Here is a 19,864-nt window from a genome sequence, read left to right as displayed (position 1 = left end):
AGTATAGATCATACAAGTATAAGCAGTAAAATCAAGAGTATGATCATCTCTATGTGTTGCTAAGGTGGGGTAGAGGAGCTGATCATGGGAAATTAGTAAATTAAGAAATTAGGTTGTTAGAATGTTTGAAAAAGTATCATTATATATGTTGAGTACCCCTAAAATGGAAGACAGGAATTGGAGAGGAGAGGACTTTGAACTTATTGAATAAAAAAGAGGATTTTGGAAGTTGGTAGATAAAGCTACAGAATCTTGATTAGATAGTAAATATGTATTGAATGATTCTCAAGTGAACCTTGACATTACTATGCTTGGAAACAGAGGGAGAAATTGAAAATAGCAATAGGGAGCAAGGGAGCAAGCTGCAATCCAACTTTTTTTCTCTCAACCAAAGAGATGGAGTTAAAAATGAAAGCACAACCAGTGCTAGAAAGGTAGTTAGGGAAGTTGTATCTTCAGGAATGAAGCCATATTTTAGTGAGTGCAAAAAAATAGAAGGAGTAGTGAAAGGAAGATGGTTGAGATTAAAACAAGTTTATTACATGTGGAGCAGGCATTCCAGAGAGCACAATGGAAAGGGTTGGTAGCTTTAGAATAAAATGTTGGGAATGATTTTGAAGGGAATAATAAAAGGGAGACTGTTAATGGGGAATGGAGAATGGGGTTTCAGTAATGATAGGTAGGGATTTAGAATCACTAGGATGGGGAGAGTATGATGCAAAGGGAATCTGTTAAACAGGGGGGAATGAGATCAGGTAGGGTGAGATAATTAAGATACACTTCTTAGGAATTTATGTTTTAATAGGAAATTGCCAGTGGAATTCATTTGCCAGAGTAATGGTCATTTCTGTTATGAAATTATTTGTTTATTTTACATCACAAGGAGCTGGGAGTCATCATTAATTGTTTATAAAATATCATAAGATCATAAATCTAAAGAACTAGAAGATATATCAGAGACTCTCTGGTCTAACTCCTTTATTTTCTAGTTGAAGAAATTGAGGACCGAGGAATTTAAGGTGTCTTGTTCAAGTTCATATACATAGTGAGCATTAGAAGTGAGAAGCTAGTCAATTTTCTTTCTATCAACCTGTCATTCCAAGGGGTTGGTGGTTAGGCCAAGAATGAACAAAATGAGATAAATTGGAGCAAGTTCAAAGTAACATAGTCAATCCAGTGTTTCAGACAAACAATAATGCCTGAAGAAACTGGTATTTCATCATAGTAAGGAACTTCAGATATATGCACTCCAGGAACATTTTGTATGATTTAATGGAGATTTCATAGAACCTGTCCAAGCAAATTAGTATTAAAAGATCTGATCAGGATTTGTGAACCAGAGTTGGAATGTGTGACTCTACTGCCAGCAATGTCTACATCAGATTGCTCCTATTTATACATTGTACCTGTTTAAAAACTTTTTCATCAACAATCTTCTATCTTGGGGTTATTTAGACTTCTTTGTGGAACACATAGTATTCTATTTTTGATAGAGTCACAAAATGTTAATAAATCAAAAAGCATTTATTAAATAGTTATTATGTGACAGATATTAGGGATTATATGTATTGAGATTATAAAAGCAAAAGCAAAATTGTTACTGATTTCAAGAAGTTTGTTAGCTAAAATATCTGGAATAGATACTATGTAAACATATAGACACACATAAATATACAGACTAGCTATAAAGTGATTTTAAGGAAAAGAACAAGCAGCTGATAGGTGAGGAGAATTGGGGTGGGGGGGGGAAGCTCATATAGGAGATGGTGCTTTATCTGAGCCTTGAGGGAAACTAGGTCTAGACAGAGTGAAATAGGATATTCTTATATGGAGAAGGAGAGAGCAATTCAAAAGCATGGAGGTGGAAGATGAATTGCCATGTAGGAAAAACAATAAAAAAGGTCAGTTTGGTTAGATTGCAGAATATAAAACAAGAAATAATGTTCAATAAGCACTTAAAGTTGGATTAAGACCAGATTTTTAAGGGCTTTAAGTAAGAAATAGAAAAGTTTATATTTTATCTTGGTGGTGATAGTGATACACTGGATTTATTGTGAAGGTGAGTGACATGGTTGTATCTGATCTTAGGGAAAATCCATTTGGCAATTATGTGAAAAGTGGATCAAAGAGTGGATCAAAGAGAGGAGATCAATGAGGAGGCTATTTCCATGGTTCAGAAGAAAGACAATGATGCTACAAGTTGTGAAGGTGGCTGTGTGAATGTAAAGAAGGGGGCAGATGTGAGACATGTTATAGAATAGAAAGGACAAGATATGGAAAGTAATTGAGTATATTGGATAAGTAAACTAGAAAAGCTGAGAATGATACTGAGCTTGGAAACCTAGGTTATTAGAAGAACAGTGATACCCCTGAAAGGAATAGTAGAATTCAAAAGAGGATAAAATTGGGATAGGGAAATATAATGAATTCTTTTTTTGTTGATGATGAGCTTGAGATGTCTATGGTATTCAGGTTAAAATATTTAGTTTACAGATGGCAATATGGAAGTGTACGCCAATAAAAGAGACTAGGGATAGGAATACAATTGTAGGAATTGCAAGCCTAGAGTTCATAGCTGACCTCTGGGGAGCTGATGACCGAATGTGTGAGAGATAATAAGGGAAAAGAAGTAAAGATTGCTTTATAGTAATTTTCGGAATTATGTTAAGGATAATGATCCAGTAAAGAAAACTAATGGGTAGCTATTAAGGAATCTGGTCATGAATGACCAGAGAAGAGTGTCAACGAGGAGGATATAGTTAATAGCAATAAAAGCTGGAGAAGGGTGAAGAATGAGGAAAAAATCATCAAAACTGGAGATGTGAAATCAAGATGGCAGAGAAAAGATACTGACTTGTTTGAACTCTCCTCCAAACTCCTTTAAATAACACCATAAAACAATTCCTGTAGCAGCAGAAGCCACACAAGGATGGGGTGAAATAATTTTCCAGCCAAAGACAACTTAGAAACTCACAATAAAGTTATGTTGCACCTGAGTAAGAATGAAGCATAGTATAGCCCAGCTCATACCAGAAGAACTCCTGTTTGAGCAAACCAGAAGCAGGACTTGAGAGCCATTGAATCAGCTGTGACAGCAGCTGCTTCTAGAATTCTCAATTCATAGACAGTAAGGGGGTTGAAAAACTGCTCAGGAAGAGATTTCAGGGGTCTTTTTGCTGGCACTAAGATAGGACTCTATTACTTTGTCCATACTCAGGTCCAGGTCATAGTCCTAGATGACAGTTTCAGACTGGGTACCAGCACACAAGAGTTTGTGACCACAGTGCAGTGGGAACTCCTCACAGTTCCATGTCAGAAAAGAGTGCTTCTTGCTACTCACAGACTAGTACACAAACCAAGACAGTAGTAAACACCTTTTCTTAGATCATACTATCTTTGAAGAACTGAAAACACAACCCCTGAAACTGGAACATTGTGCCCTTCACTCTGGAAGGAGAGCCCTATTTTTTCAAAGGGCGAAAAGTCAAGAAATTGGCTAGGGAAAGGAATAAACATCAGAAAAAAAATCTGACCATAGAAAGTTTCTATGGTGACTAAGAAGATCTAAACACATATATAGAAGAAGTTAGCAAAGTCAAAGCTCCTACATGGTATCAGGCCATGGAAGAACTCAACAAGGATTCAGAAAATCAAGTAAGAGAAGTAGAGGAAAAAATGGGAATAGAAATTAGAATGATGAAAGAAAATCATGAAAAAAATTAGTTAACAGTTTGATAAATGAGTCCCACCAAAATATGCTAACAAAAATAACATCTTAAAAATAGATTAGGTCAAATGGTAAAAAAAAAAAAAAAAAAAAAGGTACAAAAGCTAATGAGAGAAAGAATACCTTAAAAAGCATAACTGGCCAAATGGAAAAGGATATATAACAATTCACTGAAACAAAAGCAAAAAATAAAACCTTCATAATCTCCTTAAAAAGTAGAATTAGTCAAATGGGAAAAGATGCATAAAAACTCATTGAAGAAAATAATTCCTTAAAAATTAGAATTGAGCAAATGGAAGCTAATGATTTTATAAGAAATCAAGAAGCAATAAAATAAAACCAAAGGAAAGGAAAAATAAAAGACAATGTGAAATATCTCATTGGAAAGGACAACTTATCTGGAAAATATATCACGGATGATCAATTCTGATGGACGTGGCCATTTCCAACAATGAGATGAACCAAATTAGTTCCAATAGAGCAGTAATGAATTGAACCAACTACATTTAGCGAAAGAACTCTGGGAGATGACTATGAACCATTACATAGAATACATATGCTCCCTATATTTTTGTCTGCCTGCATTTTTGATTTCCTTCAGAGGCTAATAGTACACTATTTCAAAATCCCATTCTTTTTGTACAGCAAAATAACTGTTAGGACATGTATACTTATATTTTATTTAACTTATACTTTAACATATTTAACATGTATTGGTCAACCTGCCATCTGGGGGAGGGGATAGAGGGAAGGAGGGGAAAAATTGGAACAAAAGGTTTGTCAATTGTCAATGCTGTAAAATTATCCATGCATATAACTTGTAAATAAAAAGCTATAATAATAAAAAAAAGAAAATATAGCAAGAAGAAATCATTTAAAAGTGATTGGACTACCTGAAAGCCATGATCAAAAAAGAGCCCGGATGTCATCTTTAAAGAAAATAACAAGGAAAAATTCTCTAATTTTCTAAAATCTCTGATGTGCTATGAAATGAAACAATTCATTCTTCATCTCCTGAAAGAAATCCCCAAATAAAAACTCCAATGAATATGATAACCAAATTTCAGATCTCCCAGATCAAGGAAAAAATATTTCAAGCAGCTGGAAAGAAACAGTTTAAGTATTATGGAGCTACAGTCGTGTTGACACAAGATTTAACATTTTCTACATTAAGGGATCAGATGGTTTGGAGGGTAGAGGAGCTAGGAAGACAACTAAGAATCATCTATACAGGAAAACAGTATAATCCTTCAGGGGAAAAACAGATATTCAATGAAATAGAGGACTTTAAAACAAAAGACCAGAGCTGACGAGAAAATTTTACTCTCATATAAAAGACTCGAGAGGCATAAGGAGATAATCAGAAAAGGAAAATCATAAGGAACTTAATTAAGGTTAAATTGTTTACATTCCTACATGGGAAGATGATACTTATAACTCTTAAGAACTTTTTCATTATTAGAGCAGTTAGAAGTAAATATTGACCGAGGGAATGGGTGTAAATTAAATGTGAAGGGATGATATTTTAAAAAATAAAATTAAGGGATGAGAGAAAGGGAGAGGTAGAATGAAATAAGTCATCTCACATAAACCAGTCAAGAAAAAGGTTTTACAATGGAAGGGGAGGGAAGGGAGGTGAGAAGTGTGAATGAAACATATTCTCATTAAAATTGATTCAAAGAAAGGCTAATTTACACATTCAGTTGGGTATAGAAATCTATTTTTCACTACAGGAAAGTAGGAGGAGAAGGGCATAAGAGAGGGCAGTGATAGAAGGGAGGGAAAATTGAGAGAAGGGATAATAAGAAGCAAAACACTTTTGAGGAGGAATAGGGTGAAAGGAGAAAGAATAGATTAAATGGAGAAATAGGATGAAGGGAAATACAATTAGCAATCATAAGTTTGGAAAAAGGTAAAGCAAATTTCTCAGATAAAGGCCTCATTTTTTAAAAACATATAGAGAACCTGAGCTAAATTTATAAAAAATAAGAATTATTCTCCTATCGATAAAGATCAAAACATAAGAAGTTTTCAGATGAATTAACCAAAGATAGATATTTATAGCCATATGAAAAAATGCTCTAACTCACTATTGATTGGAGAAATGCAAATTTAAACAATTCTGAGGTACTATCTCATGCCTATTGGATTGACTAATGGTAGAGAAAAAGAAAATGACAAATGATGGAAGGAATGTGGGAAAAATGAAACAATAATACATTGTTGGTGGAATTGTGAACTGAATTAACCATTCTGTAGAGCAATTTGGAACTATGCCTAAAAGGTTATAAATAATGCATATCCTTTAATCTAGCAATACCATTGCTAGGTTTGTTACACCCTCCCCCACAAAAAAAGATACAAAACAAAAAGGAAAGAAATCCATACACACAAAAATATTTATTGTAACTCTTTTTTTTGGGGGGGGAATTGGAAATTGAGAGGATGCTCATTAACTAGGGAATGGCTGAAATTTATCTCTAAAGTTGTGAGTTACTGAAGGTTACAAGGATAGAATGTGTCCAAGGCTGGAATTGAACCTAGGACTATTTAGTTTTTGTAAATTCAGAAATATTGAAAGATGATATTTTGTGAATAACTTATTTTCAGCATTATATTGATCCAAGGCAATTCTGAAGGATTTATAATCAAAAATGCTATCCATCCCCAGAGAAAAAAACTGATAGTGTCTGGATATAGACTGAAGCATACTTTTTGTTTTAAACTTTAATTTTCTTGAAGTTTTTTTGTTTGTTTTTGTTTTTGGTCTATGTTTTCTTTCATACCATGACTAAAATAAAAATGTTTTATTACGATGGAAATGTTTTTGCATGATTAGAAATTTATAAACCTATATTAAGTTGCTTGCCTTCTCAATGGGTTTTGGGTGGGGAGGGAGTAAGGGAAAGTATATCAAACTCAAAAGTTTTCAAAAATGAATGTTAGAAATTTATTTCCCATGTAAATGGGGCAAAATAAAGTAATAAACTCAAAAAAACATACAATTTGGGAATTAAGAAAACAATGGTCATTTGGGAAAGGGCAATTTTGAGTTGAATTGAGTGATTAAATAAAAAGGAAGATTTAAAACGATTAGAAGAGAATAAGAGAAAGTCAGTGAGTATACATAAAACATAGTTAAAGGAATTTGAGAAAGGAAGGATAAATATATGGTGATAGCCATATTGTAAGATTCAGTGAGGTGTTTTTTTTGGGGGGGAAATGAAGGAATTGGGAATATTTGTAAATTGTAGTAAAAAAGAACTGATAGATTGGAAGAGATTAAAGATATGCAAGAGAAAGGACCAATTTGTTGGAGTTAATGGTAGGGGATGAGATCAAGAATACTTTGGAAAACCTGGTTTTGCCTAGAAGAAAGCCCTGTTAGAATGGGAAAGAACTTTAGAAGTCTTTCAGTCTAATCTTTGAATTTCTGATTAAGAAAATTCAATTTAACAAGGTGAAGTTTTATCCAAAGTGAAACAGCTACTTAATGTTGGAGCTAAGGCTAGAGCCTGAGTCTCTGTTGTGTTTTCAGATTGATGTTATATTTATATGACATCAAAAGTATATGATAAAAGGTGAAGAATTATTAATTAGTTCTATAAAATGGTTTAATTCTTCTCCACCAACATAATTACACATTAATTAAGAAATTAATTAAAGATTATGTATAGAGACATCCTCATTTATGACATCCATGGCAAAATGGATTTGGACAGGAAAACTAAATTGATGGGTACTATTTCATAGGCCAAAGACAATGAGATTATGGAAATATTAGTGCTATAATCACAGAACTATCTAATAACAGCCCACATCTTTGCATATTGGTCTCTGTGTGGAAACTAGTCGCTCAAAGAAGTAGCTGTAGCTGCTATGTAGTTATGTATAGAGAACAAATTCTAATTCACTTTCTGGGTAAATATTTGATGATGTACATAATGCTGACTGAATCAGGCAAAAACCACATTCTTTGTTATATTCTACTACCCTTCCATTTTTTTTTCAAATCCCTTTGGGTTTGTATTAGTATGATGGTCTCTACTTCTGCCTGTTCTCCAAGATCATTGCCTTTGGAATCAGAAGTCTTAGGTTCAATTACAACTGGGATGCATGCTCCTTTGTGACCTTCAGAAAATAGTTTAGCACCCTAAGCTTTAGTTTTCTAAGTTAAAAAATGAGTATTTGAACCAGATGACCTTTGAGGTGTTTTAAAATTCTAACTAAATGATCCTTTTATTGTAGAGGACACCACTAGGTCATTTCTTGTCACAGAAACCCTGAAGAGATTGTCAATTTTGTGCTTTTCTTGAAGTTCAAGACAAAGTTGTTTTTTAGAACATGAAAATTTTGAACCTGTTTTCTCTCCATGCTAGACTCTCTGACCAGGACTGTAGGAAAAAAAAAGATATTCAACTTCTCTAATTTCCCTAGACCACACTAGTCCTTCCTTGAATTGACCCTCTCAGAAGTTCTGGAGCCAAGACTTTGCTATATCATTTAGCACTCAGATATATCAAATGTATTTTATTTTTATCTGATCATTTAATTTGTATTTATCATGTTCCCAAATAAATGTAAGCTCCTTGGAAACAGGAGTCAGTATTTTGAGTGAAAAGACAATTTGTTATAGACCAAAGATATTTGTCAATTAAAAAGATTTGAGATATATAATTTTTGGCTAATTTAATCCTTTTATTAATAATGACAACATTTAAATAAAATAATTGTCATTTCGCCCTCTTTCTCTTAGACCAAAGACAATCATGGTGATGAATTCCATGGCTCATTTGATTTTTTGGAAGAGGGATCTTCAAAAGGATGGTATTCAATTGATTGTTATCAATTAATAGGAGAATGAATATTACAATGAGGTGCTGGATCTGAATTTTTATTATATTCTCCAAGTGTAAGTTTCTCCCAGTCTTGGGCAATTTTTTCAAAGTAAGTATATCATACTTAAACCTGAATAAAACATAATGATTGACCAACTTAGTGATATCTAGATTGAAAAGAAGACTAGTTCAAGCTTTAGAGACTGAGATCTTAAATGAAAATTAAGAAAAGGGAGAAATCTGAATCAATCTAAATCATTGATTATTAATAATAATTTTTTCAGATGGAAGATTGAATTTCGGCCCTGACAGTGATAATGTAATTTTCGTTAAGTCTGTCAGTTTCATTTTCTTCAATTGCAAAATTAAAATGCCTGACAGGATTGTGAGGAAAACATCTTGTCAGTCAGTTGACAAGCATTGATTAAGCACTTATTATATGCTGAGCACAATGCTTAAAAGAGAGAGAGAAAGAGAGAGAACACAATTACAAACAAAAAGAAAGATAATCCCTATTCTCAAGGAATTTATCTAAAGATGGCAACAAAGACATTTTGAAAAGGTGGGGAAAGGAGGTGCTATGTATGATGATATGATGGTGAAGTTTGGAGAAGTACAGCCTAGTGAGAAATGAAGAAATAGGTGGCCCCCAGAACCATCCTAAAATGGAGATTTTAAGGAGTCACTGAATTAAAGGAAGAGGCTATGGAAGAAACTTTTATAAACTTAAAAGTATGATGTGAACAATATTTTTGGATTTATTTAACACATAACTTGAGTTGTTTCCTCAAGAAGCCCTTACTGAGACTGGTTCTTACCTGAATTTAGGAAATTTGGTAGAACTAAACCAATCTTAGATTGACATGAGCTAAATGGTTATTTGATTTTCTACATTTGCCTGCTTCTAATACTTCTCTTTGTTAATAAGGTCCTGCTGCTTTCACTTCCATAAGAAATTCTCTTTGTGCCTATGATCTTAATTTACTAAAGTGTAACATGTCTGAAAATTTATTTCCCCAATAAAGTACTTATCAAATACTATCAAGTCAAGGGTTTTACCTTCACAACACCTGAGAATCCATAGTCTTGAACTTTACAAAAAAAGGTTTGTTTGACATCAGAGATTCCCAACTGAATTAGGGATCAGGTTGATAGTGAATTATAGCACAGGCTGAGAGATGTTTGGGACATATGAGCAGTTAAGAGATTTAGAAATGAATTCATGAGGAAATAAAGTCAGTACATTTGAATTCACACAAGGGGACATTCAAGATCTAAAATGAAACACAAAGGGACAGAAACATGGGGAAAACAAAGGTAACCAAGGAGACCCAAGGTAATTACCAGGACTCCTAGGTGTTTTAAGGTCATTCTCTTCTATTTCCTTCTTCCTTGTGTAGTATTTATATGGCATTTTAAAGTTTTCCAAGTGCATATGTGGTATCTGATCCTTATGAAGTATGTGATATTGATGTGGGTTGTGGTCCCTTTAAGAATTGATTTATTCCTTTCTTTCTGATTCCTAACCCCTCCTAGTTGATGTATTACCAATCCAGGAAGCTAGGACCTTTGATTCACAAATCCTGATCAAAAGCACCCCTTTGAATTCCAATAGAAGATCCATGCTCTCCCAGCCCCCACCTGAATCTGAGCCAACTTGGGCTGTCCTACCTCCCATTCTAATGATCTGCTCAGGTTTCCCAACCCCAACCAAGCAAACTCAAGCCCTCACTGAAAGCCAAAAGGAGCCAACTTGGGACTCCACCCACAGACCCCTTTAACTAAATTTCTCTTTATAAAAGAGTTAAGCTGGAATCTTCTCTTTGCAGAGGTTCTAAGCATGCCAGCCTTACACCTGGCATGCCAGGGATCTCTGTCCTCTATAATCCTGTTTCTGGTGCCCTCTTATCTCTACCTTCACCCTATTTCCTTAACTAGACTGTTCCAAACCCCATAATAAACCTCTTTTATCAATCTAGCTTTTGGGGCCTGTACATTTCTATACAGGAGACTCTTGTGCCATTACTAGACCTCATTTAACTCCATATCCTTGCGCCGAATCCAATGAGTTGCAGGGGAGCTCTATTTGACTCCCTGTACCCCAAACCTGCCACCAGACCTCAATTAAACCCTAATTTCATTTAGGTACCCCATATCTAGACCTCATTAATATTATCTTCACTTTACATATGAGAGAACTGAGGCTAAGTCAATTGACTTGGTTAGAGTCATACAATTAGCAAATTTCTGAGGAAGTATTTGAATTAAAGTTTTCCTAACTATAAGCCCAGTGTTCCATTCACTGTTTCACTTAATATTTTAATTTAATAAACAGCCTCTGTTTAAAATCTTTCATAATTTTCTATCAACTTTAGTGTGAATTTTAAATGCATTTCAAAATAATTAACTATTAGAAGTTCTACTCCATCATCTAATACTGGAATTGAATGAGCTCTTCTGTCATCTTTCAACTTTTGGGTACCTGATCTATTTGTAAGAAGAGTCTTTGTTTCTAAGTCTGTTCTGTAGTTATAGTCTTCCAAAAGCAGATCACAGCTCTATCTATGAAAAGCCAGGGAAGGAAATTCAATTTAGTAAAGCCTAGTGAATAGAACACGGACCTTGGAGGTAGGAAGAACTGAATTTCTCTTCTCTTTTAGACATTTAATAGCTGTCTGACTTTTTTCACTGACTCAGTTTTTCTTTGCTATGTAGAAAATAATATATAAAGTAATTCAAAGAACTAGTCACCATTCTATCATTCTAGGCTAATTATGCATTACTAAATCAACCACAAACATTTACTAAGTACCTACTATGTGTCAGAAACAATTTTGTATTAGAGATACAAATATGAAAAAAAATAAATGCTTCTCTCAAGAAGCTAATATTCTTACTCTTAAGACAAAATGACTTCCTTGCTGTTTCCATATACTTTTCAATTTCCCTCCTCTGCATTTTTACAAAATGTCATCTATGCCTAGAATATTATTTCTCTTCATCTCTACTTTATGGTTTCTCTTAGCTACCTTCAAGATTTGTCTCAGATTACTTCTCCTACAAGGGATCTTCCCTGATTTCCTAAATTGTTGATGCTTCCCCAATTCTGAAATTTTGTATTTATTTTGTAGATATATTTTATATTTATTCACCTGTGAAGATTCTAAATTTTCCCAAGATAATGTAAATTCTTTGATGGCGAATCCCTAGTGGACATAGGCATAATAACTGTTTTTATTTGATTGATTGTTTTTTGAAAGAAATATTTATTTTTACTGATTATTTTTGATATGATATATTTAAATTGATTCACAAAACTTGTTACAATGGAAATTTCAGTTATTATTCCTTTTATTTATAGTTCATTGGCCTCTGTACACATACACACACATAAACATACACATACACACACATACACACACACTTCTCAAGAAGAAGAATTAGTCAAATCATCTAGCCCTATTTATGATCAGTATTGGTCACAAGATATCACTCCAGGTAATGCAATGTAGTTAATTATTTTTGTCTGATGCTCAATACTATCTTCATCAATATATACCTGAAATCTGCAATTAAAGTCAAGTTTATCAATCTATTAAAACTTTGTGGATGTTACTATTTGTTTGTTTTTTGAGATCTGTGACTTCATTCTTCTAACTTTCATGCTTTTTCAAAGATCAAAGGTCAATGAGATTGGACAGTTATTTCATTAAGTTGGGTAAAGATTTCATATAGCTTTGATAGTTCATATTGTCTGAGGAGAACCAAAGAACCAAATATAGGCCCTTGTAAGTTCTAAGGAGACATTTTTTTAAATTTAAAAATTTTTTTTTCCTAAGGAGATCTTTTAAAAGTTATTTTTTTTGATTATAGAATGTTAAGCCACAGGAAGCTGATTATTTTCTTTCTTTTTAAGAAATTATAAGCACTTCAGATTTCCCCAAAAAACAAAACAAAATTGTTCTTCCAGACATATGTAGGCTAGTGAAAAACAAAACTTGGTACAGAATAGGGTCCTCCTGAAACAACCTGAGAAGACCTAAAGAAAGATCCCAGGACTGAGGTTTAGTCCTTGTGAAATGAAAATAGCTCCTAGGATAATTTCAAAGAAACACCAAGTGAGGAGCCCTGAGGCTAGCTGAATTAGGAGCTAGCCTTAGCCCAAACCACAGAATTTATACATGCCAGAAAGTGTTAGAAATTGGGGATCTGAATCTAGGAAGATTGAGTGAACCTTGGCTGGTAAAGAACACCAGGCCCAGTTGTGATACTGCGATGCTGCCCTGGATAAGAAGGAATCTTTATCCCCAGTGAATGTAGAAGCAGTAGGGAAGGGAAGCTGGTGGCTGCAGACACTTATAGAAGGGGTGGAGTTCTTGGTTTGAGATTCGGGCCAGAGGGGAGGACAGAAATGAAGTCAGAAACACCATTCTTTTTATCCCAGAACTAGAGGTAGTTACAGTAATAAGTTCTCATTAAAAATAAGAGAGAGCAAGCAAAAGAAAAAGAACTCAATCATAGAAAGTTACCATGGGAATAGGGGTGATATGAGTTCGTCTTCAGAGAAGGTCATTGAAGTAAAACAAAGTTTTTCCTACACCAAAAAGTAACATTAAATGGTTACTTTGTCAAGAAAGAATTTATAGAACTCAAGATTAAATTAAATTAAAAATTAAATAAGAGATATTGGAAAACTAAAAACAAAAACAAAACAATTTTCAAGAAAAACAAGAATATTATGAAAGGAAAGTCAACCAACCTAGAAAAGGAGATCCTGATTTTTTTTTTCTGAAACAATTGGGGTTAAGTGACTTGCCTAGGGTCACACAGCTAGGAAGTGTTAAATATATGAGATCAAATTTTAACTCAGGTTCTTCTGAATTCAGGGTTGGTACTCTATCCATTATGCCACCTAGCTGCCCCAAGATGCTGATTCTTAAAGAAGAAAATTACTTAGAAAATCAGAATTGGGCAAGGGGAAGACAGCAAAGTAATAAGAGACCAAGAACTAACAAAGCAAAATACAAAATATGAAAAAATAGAAGAAAATGTGGAACATCTTAAAAGAAAAACAACAAGGCTAGAGAACAGATCAAAAAGAGAAAATATAAGAATAATTGGACTATCTGAAAGCTATGATCAAAAATAAAAGAACCTTGACATAGTAAAACAAGAAATAATCAAAGAAAATTGTCTTGAAATGATAGAACAAGGGAGAGAGTAGAAATAGAAAATAAATTCACCAATCGTATCAGAAAGACCCTATAAGAAAAACATGTAGGAACATTATTGTTAAGTTTTGAAACTCTCAAATCAAAGAGAAAATTTTATAATAAACAAAACCCAATTCAACACACTGAAGCTACAATTAGATTTGTACGGGATTTATTAGCTGCTACAATAAAAAACACAGGTCCTGGAATATTAATTATCAATGATCAAAGGAATTAGTGTGGCCAAAAATATGTCCAACAAAATTAAGTATAATATTGAATGAAAAAAAAAAGAATGTTCAATGAACTTTCAGGATTTTTTCTCAAACTGGAATAGGCCCCAGTAAGGCCTTTGTTGGGTCCTGTACGGTCAATTGACCACAGGGAACAGAAAAATAGGATGCAGCTGTTTACTCAGCCAAGTGCAGAAAGCCTGTGTCATGGTAAATGTTGAAAATTCTGGGCTCCAGCAGAGGCTTGTTAGTTTTCAAAGTCTTGATGAGTCCTTAACCAATGTTTGAAAAGTATTCCCCCACTCCAGATAACCATTTCCTATAAATATCCGTCCCAAGAAATGTCCTCTGACCAAGCAGTTCCCAGATGCTGTTTTGCTTCCATCTGCTTTTATGACAATAAGACCCTTTTCCATGAGAAAAAGTCCTAACCCTTAGTAATTCTCACTGTCAAACCTGTTAGACCCCAGTCTTTCTATTGGTATCAAAACCTGGGAGAATGTGTTTGAGGTTAGGTCTCTTAGTCTGATGTCCTCTTCCTGGACTCCTTTCTTTAGGAATCACTCTGAATTTGACCTTTCACCAGGATTAGTAAATCTTTGCCCTTTTTCCTTGTTTTTCTGTCTCTCCCTCTCCCTCTCCCTTTTCTCTTCTGACTTTAGAATCAATCCTCTTCAGGAAGCCCCCATTTTAGGAGTAACTGGCAATTGTAGTTGAGGGGCTTGACCCATTTGCCATATACTTTTCTGAAGTCTGCCTTCTTATATACAGAGGACACTTTGATTGGGATGCAACTTGTCTCCTAATGGGCCTTTTTGAACAGGGAGCTTCTATCATTCCACTTCCCTCTGAGATATTTTCTTAAGAATTGGAAGAAATTCACAGGGCAGGTTCTCAGGAGGATGCATAAGATTTTTTTTTTTTGTAATTCCACCTGGTCCCAAATACAGTTTGGAAAATCAGGAATGGTGACCTGAATATGGGCCTCTAAATTTTGACACCATTCTGCAATTGTATTTATTTTGCCACAGTGAGGGAAAATGGTCAGAACTCCTCTATGTCCAGGACTTCCTGGCTTTTAACCAAGATCTTAATTTGCACAAGAATTGCAAGATACTCTTGGCCATGGCTAAATATACCTTTAACAAAGCCCTTCACTACAACTCCTGGTCCAGATCCACTCCCAATATTCTAAAAGATTATGTTCTCCTTCCTCCCCTTTATTCTGCTCCAGAGCTCCAGGATAGGCTCAGGATTCTTTTCATTCCCTTCTTCTTTCTACCCTCTCTCATAGACTCCCCATCTCTGCTGTTCCTCTCAGACCTCCCACTCCTCCGCCTTCTCAATTTTGTCCTTGTCAGGTCCTAATCCTGGAGTAACTAATTTCAGGGGAATAGAAAGGTATATAGATAAACAGGAATAGGATAAAATGCATATATTAATGAGAATGAAATAAAGAGAGGGAAAGGGTGAGGGGAAAAGATAAGGGAGGGATCAAGACAAGCGATGGAGTAAAAACTAAAGTAGAGAAGTTATTAGGGATTGAAAATAAGAGATACACAAACACAATGACAATGATCAGGAGTTGAATTTATTAGGAAAAAAACTAGGGGTAGTAATCATTGATCTTAGATAAAGTCAAAGATTTAATAGAGAGAAATCTACATAAATGTCAGCCACATTAATATTATGTTAGATTAATATGTGTATATATGTATGTATATGTTAATGTATATATATATATGTATGTGTGAATTTTTATGTATATATATTCATGTATTACTGTAACCTGCTTGAGGAATTGAGGGAGAGGAAAGAGTGAAAAAAGAATAATGCTGGGTACCCAAAGAACAAAAGAGAGGCTACAAGGATGCAAAGAAAAGATGGACAGTCATGTTCCACTAGTTCAACCTTTTTATTTTATAGACAAGAAGACTGAAGCTAGTAATGGAAAAGTAATTTGCCCAAGATTTTAAAGGTAGACTCATAAGTGATTGAAATTTAACCCAGGACTTCCTGGCTCCCAGTGTTATCTCTAGCTATTACACTTATAGGTCTAGAAGACTTATGCTAAAGCTAAACTTTGTAGCTTACTTAATGTAAGTTAAGTAAACTTTTAAACTTTGTAGCTTACTTAATGAAACAGAGAAAATATTTTCCCAAATTGGCATTTTGACTCTTGTTTTTGGCTATTGTGATAGATTGATTTTGGTGTGAGACTTCCACCTGGTGGACAAAAGTTGAATATCTTATCTGTTTTCTTAAAAAGTCAACCCTTTTGATATATTAATAGGTGAGTAATTTCCATAGCTGGGGATGGCCACATATTTCTTTGAGATGTGGAGTAACTGGAATGTGACAATCTGAACAAAAGTATTAGTGTTGGGAAGTAGACAATGGAAGGATATCATTAACTGTTAGAATTATCAGATTTTCTTTGGTCTTGATTTCCCTCATACTTATCAGTAGTGTGACATTGGGTGAGTCATGTTTTCCATATAACTCTGCTTCTATCATCTCTAGAATGAGGATGCTAATTCTATCACTATCTACTACATGGGGCTATGGTACAGAAAGATTTTTGTCAATTATAAAGGACAACATAAATGTGAGTTATTGCTATCTTGTGAACCTGGTAAGTCATTTGATATTTTTCAGTTTTCTTACCAATAAAGTGAGGGAAAAAATAGCAACTACCTCCCAGAGTTGTTGGGGTATAAAATAAGAAAATAGAACTTTTTTATAGTGTCTGACATAGTAAGCACTACATAAATGTTTGTTACTATTATTTTAAATTATACCTTCTTTATAGGTATTGTGAGGATCAGATGAAATAAGTTTAAAATTTTACAACTTAAAATGCTAGATTGATGCCAGCTATTAGGAGTATAATTATATCAAAAATATTTAGCAAATGATGAAAAAAGACCCAGTATTCCAAGGAATAAGGATGAGACAAGAAAATTTATATTTTAGAAATAGTAATAGGTTTAGAGTTGAAAATTGATTTGTCAAGGAAGATAGACAATGCTTGAAACCTCTGCTTTTTAGCAATATTTAAAACATTTAAGGGGAAAAATCATCCATGTGGCATCTGTGCTTCTTTCAGCTCTGATATTATTTGAATGAACAAATGTATTATATTTTCTTGGTATAGTTAATAGCTTTCAGAAAAACACATTCAATTAGGTTTTCCCTGAATAAGGAGGAAAACTGGCAACAATTCAGATTCTCTTGCAGAAGAATGAGTTCTCTGTAGCCCTCATGATTTGATTGAGTTCTATGTTCCACAGAAAAGTAAACAATTGTTTACAAGGCATTGCTTAATAGTTAGTTAATGTATTCTGGTAGAGTTGTTTTTTTCTTCCCCTGTTGATGAATACAATAATGATTTATGTTGAAAGGATTGAATTGGGTATAGAAGAAAGTAGAAGTAAAAGTATGATGATTATTAATGAATTGGCATAACTTTAAGCCTCAGAAGAAGTTTTAGGTGGCATTGTGGATAGATAGATCTTATAATCAGACTTATAATCAGGAAAATCTAAATTGAAATCCTGCCTAAGACAGTTCCTTTTTGACCCTGAAGAATTCATGCAAACTTTCTTTGCTCTATCTTGTTCATATGTGAAATACTGGCATTTATCTTAAATAGACATTGTGAGGATTAAATGAGTTAACATGTAAAAAGCTTTGCAAACCACAAAGTGCTTTATAAATATTGTTGTTACTTTTATTATTATTTTGCGGTTGATTATTGTTGTTGTGGTGATGGGAGATTTGTTAAGAGCAGAAGAATAGCGAGGTAGACTTTAAGTCTTGTGAAACCTATCAATTTTGACCTTATGTCAGTTTTCAAGTAGAAGGACATAATCATGGAAAGTTTTTTCCCTGTTAAAAGTTAATATTTTATTAACCTTTAAGGACCTTTAAGTATCCTTCCTATTTTCATTCATAGCAATCCATGTCACTTTAAACATTTCTGTAACTTTCATCCTACAAGTTTGAGGTCTGTAGTTACCATCAACCAGGTTTAGCCTGTGTGCTGAGATGGTTTTATAGGAGTATGGCTGCAGTATTTCAGTATCTTGAAGCCACAGGTGAGAATTGGGTAAAAGATGGACACCAAAGGTGGATGAACAGCTCTGAAAAGGACTTAGCAAGCCTTCATACCAGAGATACTAAATTAGGGGGATGTCTTTTATGTGAATAATGTTAAGATTTCCTCAAAAGATAAGAAAAATTTGTTCCAATAGCCATGAAAATGGCAGAATCAAGCACTGTGAGACATTTCAGATTTGGAAAAACACCAAGGTCATCCACTGCATCCCAGATCATTCCCAGTAATTCTGATTTTTGTCTTGCCACTGGACTTCATTGAGTGTGAATGAGAGTGAGTAGATGACTGTGCAATTTTCCCTCACTTAAATCCAATTCACTAATGAATTAAGGCATTGCTTCATGAGATATAAATAATAGCATGGAAGGAGTATTTATAATTAACTAATTTGACTCTTTTTTAACAGATGAGCAAAATGAGATATATAGAATTTCCTTTATATCAAAGATTATTTTTATCTATATCTATATCAAAGTATTCTTCCCAAAACAACAAATGTCTGTGAATCACTTTTTAAAAAAATTCTGAATGTTGAGATTTCAGATCTTTACATTACCGCCAGAGGGAGCCACAGCATTTCTAATGAACATAACTTTGCAAGAAGCTTCTTCAGAGTAAATTAAGGTCCATTTTAGAGCAGATTAGATATGATTTTATGGAAAAAATATATTAAAATGCATGCAGGATCGTTTTTTGCCTATACCCTTCCCTGATGGATTCTCTTGTTTTTTTCTATCCCATTCCCAAGAAAATGTTTCTGATTTTTTGCTTCCCTTTTATGTTTGTTTGATTGAATTAGATCTCAACAACTTCACAGGTTCATACTTCTATTAGTTCTCAACCTGATTATCATAATAATTTCATGAACAGCTTGTGTCCGTGTCTCTAGCCTTCAGCAGGAATTCTGGGAGGTAGACAATATATACAGTGCTATTCCCTATATCTAGCTATGGTGAAACAAGTTCAATGAGGAAGGCTTCTCAGTGCTTATGATCGTTTGACAATAGTGCTGAATCAGGGTCACTATCAAATCTACTCAAAAGCTGATGAGACTTAAATGAAAGGGAATTTAAGTCTGAGAGCAATTGTTTGTATCACATCCTAGCTCCTCTTGTATTTCTGGAGACATATTCACATTTCTTTTTTTCTTTTTTTTTCTCAAAGAAAAAAGAAACTACTCATCATTAAAACTGTAATTTCTCCAGTAAAACAATAGTAATTTAACTTCCTAATGCCCACTACATCAAATCCACATTTCTCAGCTCAAATTTCAAGGCCTGCTTTAGTCGATTCTTATCTAGTTATTCAACTTTATTTCACCAATGAACATAATTGGTTTTATGTATGTCTCTTTTTTTGCTGCCCCATACATACCTCAATATACCAATGTGAATTTCTGTTTCTACATCTTTGTTCCCTTTATTTCTGCAAAACAGATTGCCTTCTTCATTTTTCCCTACCTATGCAAATCCTACTCATTCTAAAGCATCCATATCAAATTTTCTGAAGTGAAATGCTTCATTCATATAACCTTTTCTCTAAATATTTTAATTCAAAGTAAACTCTTCTTTGAATTTCTCTTGCATTGAGTCCCTAAGGGATGCTTTAGCACTGAAGTGTTTTATAATTTTTCATTGATTCACACAATGTTAATATCTTCTTAATTAGAACATATGTTTCTTAGGAGCAAAGGGTCACACCTTGTTTGGATTTATCTTATTGCCCATCAGTTT

This window comes from Sarcophilus harrisii, chromosome 4, assembly GCF_902635505.1.
Source record: "Sarcophilus harrisii chromosome 4, mSarHar1.11, whole genome shotgun sequence".
Lineage (NCBI taxonomy): Eukaryota > Metazoa > Chordata > Mammalia > Dasyuromorphia > Dasyuridae > Sarcophilus > Sarcophilus harrisii.
The sequence above is the reverse complement of the archived record's forward strand: the minus strand, read 5'-3'. Positions refer to the sequence as shown.